A 9,191-nucleotide genomic window follows, 5' to 3' on the forward strand; every position below is an offset into this window, starting at 1 on the left:
TGCTGCACTTAAAAAAAAAATTATTGAAGTATAGTTGATGTATAATAATGTGTTAATTTCTGCTATACATTGAAATCATTTTATATATAGATACATAATATATATAGGTTTCCCTGGCAGCTCAGCTGGTAAAGAATCTGCCTGCAATATGGGAGATCCGAGTTTGATTCTTGGATTGGGAAGATCCCCTGCAGAAGGGATAGGCTACCCACTCCAGTATTCTTGGGCTTCCCTGATGGCTCAGATGGTAAAGAATTCACCTGCAATGTGGGAGACCTGGGTTTGATCCCCAGGTTGGGAAGATGCCCTGGAGGAGTTCATGGCAACCCACTCCAATATTCTTGCCTGGAGAATCCCCATGGACAGAGGAGAACAGAGGACTATAGTCCATGGGGTTGCAAAGATTCAGACATGACTGAACAACTAAGAACAACACAGCATGTATCATATATATATATATATATATATATATTGCATCTGGTCCCATCACTTCATGGGAAATAGATGGGGAAACAATGGAAACAGTGTCAGACTTTATTTTTGGGGGCTCTAAAATCACTGTAGATGGTGATTGCAGCCATGAAATTATAAGATGCTTGCTCCTTGGAAGAAAAGTTATGAGCAATCTAGACAGTATATTAAGAAGCAGAGACATTACTTTGCCAACAAAGGTCCGTCTAGTCAAAGCTATGGTTTTTCCAGTAGTCACGTATGGATGTGAGAGTTGTACTATAAAGAAAGCTGAGTGTCAAAGAATTGAGGCTTTTGAACTGTGGTGTTGGAGAAGACTCTTGAGAGTCCCTTGGATGCAAGGAGATCCAACCAGTCCATCCTAAAGAAATCAGTCCTGAATATTCATTGGAAGGACTGATACTGAAGCTGAAGCTCCAATACTTTGGCCACCTGATGCGAAGAACTTTCTCACTGGAAAAGACCCTGATGCTGGGAAAGATTGAGGGTGGGAGGAGAAGGGGATGACAGAGGATGAGATGGTTGGATGGCATCACCGACTCAATGGACATGGGTTTGAGTAAACTCTGGGAGTTGGTGATGGACAGCGAGGCCTGAGTGACTGAACTGAGAACTGACTGAGATTATATATATATATATATATATATATATATATATATATATATATATATATATGTAAATTTATATACATTGTTCTTTTCCATATGATTTATTACAAGATATAGAATATAGTTCCCTGTGTAGGACCTTGTTGTTTATCCATTCTCTGTGTAATAGTTTGTACCAGCGAATTCCAAACTCCCAGTACAACCCCTCTTCAACCTCTACCCCCTCGCCAACCACAGTTTTGTTCTCTATATCTGTGAGTCTGTGTTTCATAGATAAGTTCATTTGTATCATATTTTAGATTGCACACCTGAGTGATATCATATGGTATTTGTATTTCTCTTCATGACTTATTTCAATTAATATGATAGTCTCTAGATCCACCCATGTTGCTGCAAATGGCATTATTTCATTCTCCTTTATGGCTGAGTAGTATTCCATTGTATATACATACCACATATCCATTCATTTGTTGATGGACATTAGGTTGTTTCTGTGTCTGGGCTATTGTAAATAGTGTTACTATGAAGATTATTGTGGCAATAGCTAACTGATAAATTGTGAAATCTCAGGTTTTCACAAAAGTGTATGCAGCAAAACAGGACTAAAGGAATTGGTAGCTAAGGAGATTACAGAGATGGCAATCAAACAATAGTGTTTCTCAGACTTGAATAATACAAAGACCTCTCTTGGAATGACATTCTTGTAGACTCCCAAGTGTGGCTTCTAAAATATTTCAAATATACACATAGGTAAAACTAGATATGAGTGCAATTGTCTGGTGGTTAGCACATTCTTTAGTCCTACCCTTCTTGGAAAGTGGGATGAGAATTGACCTTTTCCAGTCCTGTGGCCACTGCTGGGTCTTCAAGATTTGCTGAAATATTGAAAACAACACCTTGATGGCATCATCCTTTAGAGTTTTGAATAGCTCTGCTAGGATTCCATTGCATCCACTAGCTTTATTAACAACAGTGTGACTGACTGTAGTAATCCAGTTCATTAAGTTATTTTTTGTATAGTTCTTCTGTGTATTCTTTCCACCTCTTCTTGATCTCTTCAGCATCTACTAGGTATCTACCATTTCTGTTCTTTATTGTGCCCATCTTTGGGTGAAATGGTCAATCTTAAGGGAAATCAACCCTGAATACTCATTTGAAGGACTGATGCTGAAGATGAAACTCCAGTATTTTGGCCATCTGCTGCAAACAGCGAACTCATCAGAAAAGTCCCTGATGCTGGCAAAGGTTTAGGGCAGAATGAGAAGATTGAGGTCGTCAGAGGATGAGATAGTTGGATGGCATCACCGATGCAAGGGAATGAACTTTGGAAAACTTCAAGAGATGGTAAGGAACAGGGAGGCCTGGAGTGCTGCTTTCTATGGGGTCACAAAGAGTCGGACATGACCGGGCAACTGAACAACAACAAAAATAGATATATATCTGTTAAACTCATTTCTTACACCCTCAGAACCCGGGCATTTACTGATTACATACAAATACGTACATATTCAAATCAACAGTTTAATACAGTTCCACAGAAGCAAAGTTCTTTCGGGTGTTGCATGACTGTGTCACTGGTATAAAAGTTTCTGCTATAACATGATACGAGTTATCCTGAGTGAACCTCATGTTCTGAAAAATTGCACACTGAAAATATTGGACTTCTGGGGATAAAATGGATTCAAGTAGAGCTCATTTTTCTGGTCCCAAGACACATAAGTGGAGGTTGAGCTCTGAGCATAGAAGCCCTCACTTTCCTCTCATCAAATTTTTGCAAAATTTCCACTCGGGACAAGAGTATGAATAATGTTACAAGTTTCTTTTTTTATCTTTTTTCTCACTAGCTCTTAAATTATCAAGCCTGTGTCATTAAATTGTTTGATGCCAAAGCAATCCTACTTAGCCCACATTAAATCAGGGAATGACACGTTATTGTTAAGTGCTGTACAACAGCCAAATCCAGAACCCAAAGGAGGGTACTCTTTTGAGGTAAGGAACGCAATCAGAAAAAAGTTAACTGCAAACAACTTGTTATTTATGAGGTTATTGATCAGAGCTCCGGAGTTCCACTCAGTGAGGTGGCTTACAAAGGATGGGAGCAGGAAGCCTCTTGAAAATGGTGGAGAGAGTGTCTCTGGGTCTTAAATGTAGAAAAAAAAATGCCAGAATCATTTCCAATGTCCTATCAGAAGCAGAAACAACAGATACACTTGCATTACCAGAAGGCTGTACGGAGGTAGAAAAGGCATCCTCACTAGCATGTGTCATGAAAAATGTGGGAGCTAAATTCTAATCCAGCTCAGGAAGAATTAGATCCTAAGACGTCCCCACCCCTAGTCCTTCAGTTCTGACTTATGCTCATGTAGCAAAATCCCAATCTCAAGGGAAACTTGGTGAGGGGGTAGATGGAACCTGAATTGCAGACACCAAAGAAGTTATCTTCTTCTGAAATTAACTGTAAGATTGAAGCTAATAATCCCATCTATTATATATTTGTTTTACTTCCTGGGTGCCTAAATATCCCAAGAATTCATTTTGTAAGCATCTAGGGCTAATAAGAACTAGGTGGAAGGCAAGGGTGTTCAGATTAAGAATACATGTACTGGCGGAGAGTTTCAGGATGGTGGAGTAAGACATGGAGATTAGCTTCCTCCCCCACATACATAAGAAACACACCTGCATGTGGAACAACTCCTACAGAACACCTTCTGAACACTGGCAGAAGAGCTCAGACTTCCAAAAAGGCAAGCTAATCTCCACAGGATTAAGTAGGGCAAAAGATATAAGAAAAAAAGGAGACAAAGAAATTGGGACAAGAAACTGCACCTTGGGGAGGGAGCTATGAAGGAAGAAACGTTTCCACACACTTGGAAAGCTCCTCGTAGGCAGGGATGGGGGAAGTTTTGGAACCTCAGAGGGGAATACAGCAGCAGATGGTAAGAAGACAAAACAGAATTCACCACAGAGATGTTTGCTGACCAGCACTCCCCAGCTGGAAACACTTGTTTGCATGCCTGCCACAGTGACGGAAGAAAGCTGGGTGCCAAGTCTCAGGTTTCCCAGGGAGATGACTGGGGTTAACCGCTGTGAAGATACTCTAATATGGCTAATACCATACATCTGAGGAGTTCAGGGGAAAGTCTTGGCCTGCCAGGGAAGCAAGAGATCATCGTCTTCTTGTCTGGGCAGGGATCAGATGCCAGAGGGTGGTCTACAAGCAGAGATGGGGCCAAAACCAGAGCGGAGTGCCAGGGGCTGTGTGACCAAAGAAGAGGAAGGGAATTCATTCCTGCAAAGGCAGGTGCAGTGGATTAAATCCCCACAATTAACTTGAAACTGGACTTTGGGGCAATTGCGGACTTTGGAAGCAAGGACAAGCCGGAGTAAGGTCAGATTTGAGTAGGAGTAGACCCTACAGTGCCCACAGCAGGCCCAGAGATCTTCCTAGAAATATTAGAGGGCTTTCTGGGTAGGCAGATTGACTTGAGCTCACTGTGGTGAGAACAACTGACACCACAGGATAATATTACTCTTAAAGTAAAAAGTATTAGTTGCTCAGTCGTGTCTGACTCTTTGTGACCCTGGAGCCCATCAGGTTCCTCTGTCCATGGAATTCTCCAGGCAAGAATACTGGAGTGGGTAGCCATTCCATTCTCCAGGGGATCTTCATGACCCAGGGATGGAACCTGGGTCTTTTGCATCTCTTGCATTGCAGAGGGATTCTTTATCATCTGAGCTACCAGGAAAGTCCATATTCTTCTAAATACTACTATATTATATATATACATACATACATACATATATATATATATATATATATATATAATAGAACAAAATGAAAAAACATATTCTTCTTTAATATAAAAATGTTTTCTTTCATTTTGCTCTATTGTTCCCTTTTATTAATCCTTAATTTTTAGTTTTACTTACTTTTTCCTTTCTTAATGCTTTTATTTTTAAACAAATTCATTCCCCCCGATTTCTACAACATCCTCCATTGTATTCTATTTTCCTCATGTCTTCGGTTTTGTATTCTTGCTGCTCTAGTTTTTCGTATCTGTTTTCATTTATGGGTTTGATTCCTAGCTCGACTGCTCTCTTCTTTTTTGGTTCTTCTCATTGTTCTTTCTTTTTTTTCCTTCTGTGAGTGTGAGTTTGTGAGTTTCTTTTTAGGTTCCTGTCAGATTAAAATTGCTTTTACCATTAGTCTTAAGCTTTGCAAAATGCTATGGACAGAAGAGCCTGGCGGGCTATGGTCCATGGGATCACAAGAGTCAGCATGATTTAGAGAATAAACCACCACCACCACCTGAAGATGGATTCAGAGTAATGATAGCAAAGATGAGTCAAAACTGCAGAGGAAAAAATGGAGAAACAGATGAATATAATGGAGGTACAGATTGAGAAGATACAAGAAACATTTAATAAGGGCTAGAGGAAATAAGTGTTAGTCACTCAGTCATGTTTGACTCTTCGTGACCACATGGACTGTAGCCTGCCAGGCTCCTCTGTTCATGAAAATTTCCAGGCAAAAATACTGAAGTGGGTAGACATTCCTTTCTCCAGGGGAATATTCTCAACCTAGGGATCAAACTCAGGTGTCTCACACTGCAGGCAGATTCCTTACCATGTGAGCCACCAGGGAAGCATCTGTGGCCTTCCCAGGTGGTGCTGGTGATAAAGAACACTCCTGCCAATACAGGAGACATAAGGGACGTGGGTTCAACCCCTGGGTCAGGAAGATCCTCTGGAGGAGAAAATGGCAACCCACTCCTGTATTCTTGCCTGGAGAATCCTCATGGACAGAGGAGACTGGCAAGCTACAGTCCATAGAGTCACAGAGGGTCAGACATGACTGAAATGACTTAGCACACACACACGGAGGAAATAGAGAACAGACAATTAATAATGAACAATATAATTGAAATAAAAAATACAGTGGTGGTGGTTTAGTTGCTAAGTTGTGTCCAATTCTTGCAACCCCATGGGCTGTAGTCTGCCAGGCTCCTCTGCCCATGAGATTTTCCAGGCAAGAATACTGGAGTGGGTTGCCATTTCCTTCTCCAGGCGATCTTCTTGACCCAGGGATTGAACCCCGGTCTCCTGAACTGCAGACAGATTCTTTACCGACTGAGCTACTAGAGAAAAAATACAACAGACAGAATCAATAACAGAATAACTGAGGTGGAAGAATGGATAAATGAGCTGGAAAATAGAATGGTGGAAATTACTGAAGCAGAGCAGGATAAAGAAAAAAGAATGAAAAGAAATGAGGACAGTCTCAGAGACCTCTGGGACAACAATAAGCACACCAACATTCACATTATAGGGGGTCTCAGAAAAAAAAAAAAGAAAAAGAAAGGGTATGAGAAAATACTTGAGGAGTATTCAAAAAATTCTCTAACATGAGAAAGGAAATAGCCACCTAAGTCCAGGAAGCTCAGAGAGTCCTGTGTAGGATAAATCCAAAAACAAACACACCAAGACACATATTATTCAAACTAATGAAAATTAAACACAAAGAATAAACATTAAAAGCAGCAAGAGAAAAAGAATAAGTATCATCCTCATAATGGAATCCTCATAAGGTTAACAACTGATCTTTCAGCAGAAACTCTGAAAACTAGAAGGGAGTGTCAGGATATACTTAAAGGGATGAAACAAGAAAAAAAAGGAAAACAAAAACCCACAACCAAGATTACTCTACCCAGCAAGGATCTCATTCAGACTGATGGAGAAATCAAAAACTTTACAGATAATCAACAGTTTAAGAGAATTCAGCACCACAAAAGCAGCTCTACAACAAATGCTAAAGGAACTTCTCTAGATAAGAAGCACAAGAGAAAGAAAAGGCCTACCAAAACAAACCCAAATCAATTAAGTAAATGGTAATAGGATCATGGATACCAATAATTACCTTTAAACGTAAATAGTTTAAATGCTCCAACCAGAAGAAAAAGTATGCCTGAGTAGGTACAAAAAGATCCCTGTATATGCTGTCTATAAGCATAGCTAGGAGCACATACAAACTGAAAATAATACACTTTCCCCTCAAGTATCCATGGAACATTCTGCAGGATAGATCACATTGTGGGTCACAAATCAAGTCTTGGTCAATTTAAGAAAATTGAAATTGTATCAAGCTTTTTTTTCTGACTACAACATTAGATATTAATTACAGGAAAAAGTCTGTAAAACACAGAAACACGTGTAGGCTAAACAATACACTTCTAAATAGCCAAGAGGACGCTGAAGAAATCAAAGAGGAAATTAAAAAAATACCTAGAAACAAATGACAATGAAAATATGACAACTCAAAACCTATGGGATGCAGTTAGAAGCAGTGCTAAGAGGAAAGTTGATAACAATACAAGCCTACCTCAAGTAATGAGAAAAACATCAAATTAAAAACCAACCAATATTAAACCAATCAACATTATAAACCTAACCAACATTACACTTAAAGCAACTAGAAAAACAACAAGAAAACCTCAACATTAGTAGAAGGAAAGAAATCACATAGATCAGGACAGAAATAAATGAAAAAGACATGAGGGAAACAATAGCAAAGATCAATAAAACTAAAAGTTGGTTCTTTGAGAAAATAAAATTGACATACCATTAGCCAGACTCATCAAAAGAAAGGAGAAGAGACAAATCAATAAAATTAGAAACAAACAAGAATGACAATGCAGAAATACAAATTATCATAAGAGACTCCTATGAGCAATTGTATGACAATGAAATAGACAACCTGGAAAAAAAAATGGATAAATTCTCTGTGAAGTACAACCTTCTAAGACTCAAAGAAGAAGTAGAAAATATAAACAAACTATGAGAGTTGGACTCAAAAGGAAGCTGGATGCTGAAGAATTGATGCTTTTGAACTGTGGAGTTGGAGATGACTCTTGAGAGTCTCTTGGACTGCAAGGAGATCCAACCAGTCAATCCTACAGGAGATCAGTCCTGAGTGTTCATTGGAAGGACTGATGTTGAAGCTGAAACTCCAATACTGTGGGCACCCGATGCAAAGAGCTGCTCATTTGAAAAGACCCGGATGCTGGGAAAGATTGAAGGCAGGAGGAGAAGGGGATGACAGAGGATGAGATGGTTGGATGGCATCACTGACTCAATGGAGATGAGTTTGAGTAAACTCCGGGAGTTGGTGATGGACAGGGAGGCCTGGCATGCTGTGGTCCATGGGGCTGCAAAGAGTCGGAGACGACAGAGGGACTGAACTGAACTGAATCACAAGTTGTGAAATTGACACTGTGATAAAAAATCTTCCAACAAAAAAAAGCCCAGGGCCAGATGTCTTCACAGTTGATTCTATCAAAAGTTCAGAGAAGAGTTAGCACCTATCCTGCTCAAACTGTTCTTAAAATTTAGAGAGGGAGGAAAACACTCAAACTCTTTCTATGATGCCACCATCACCCTGATACCAAAACTAGACAAAGATATCACAAAAAGAAAATTTTAGATTAATGTCACTGATGAATGTAGAGGCAAAAATCCTCAACAAAGTTCTAGCAAACAGAATCCAACAACACGTTAGAAGAATTATATACATCATCAAGTGGGGTTTATCCCACTGATTTAAGGATTCTTCAATATATGCAAATCAATATGATATATCATGTTAGCAAATTGAAAGATAAGAACATGATCATCTCAATAGATGTAGAGAAAGCTTTTGACAGAATTCAAACCTCATTTATGATAAAAATTTTCCAGAAAATAGGCATAGAAGGATCCTACCTCAACATAATAAAGGCCATATATGACAGACCGGCAGCGAACATTATTCTCAGTGGTGGAAAGCTGAAAATATTTCCTGTAAGATCAGGAACAAGACAATGGTGCTGACTCTCATAACTATTATTCAACACAGTTCTAGAAGTCCTAGCTATGGGATTCAGAGAAGAAAAGGAAATAAAAGAAATTCAGATTGGAGGATAAATAAAATATTCATTGTTTGCAGATAACATGATACTATAGTTCAGTTCAGGTCAGTTGCTCAGTCATGTCCACCTCTTTGTGACCTCATGGACTGCAGCACACCAGGCTTCCCTGTTCATCATCAACTCCCGGAGCTTGCTCAAGTTCATGTCC

This window comes from Giraffa tippelskirchi, chromosome 12 (genome assembly GCF_054371585.1).
Source record: "Giraffa tippelskirchi isolate mGirTip1 chromosome 12, T2T-mGirTip1v1.2.pri, whole genome shotgun sequence".
Taxonomy (NCBI): Eukaryota; Metazoa; Chordata; class Mammalia; order Artiodactyla; family Giraffidae; genus Giraffa; species Giraffa tippelskirchi.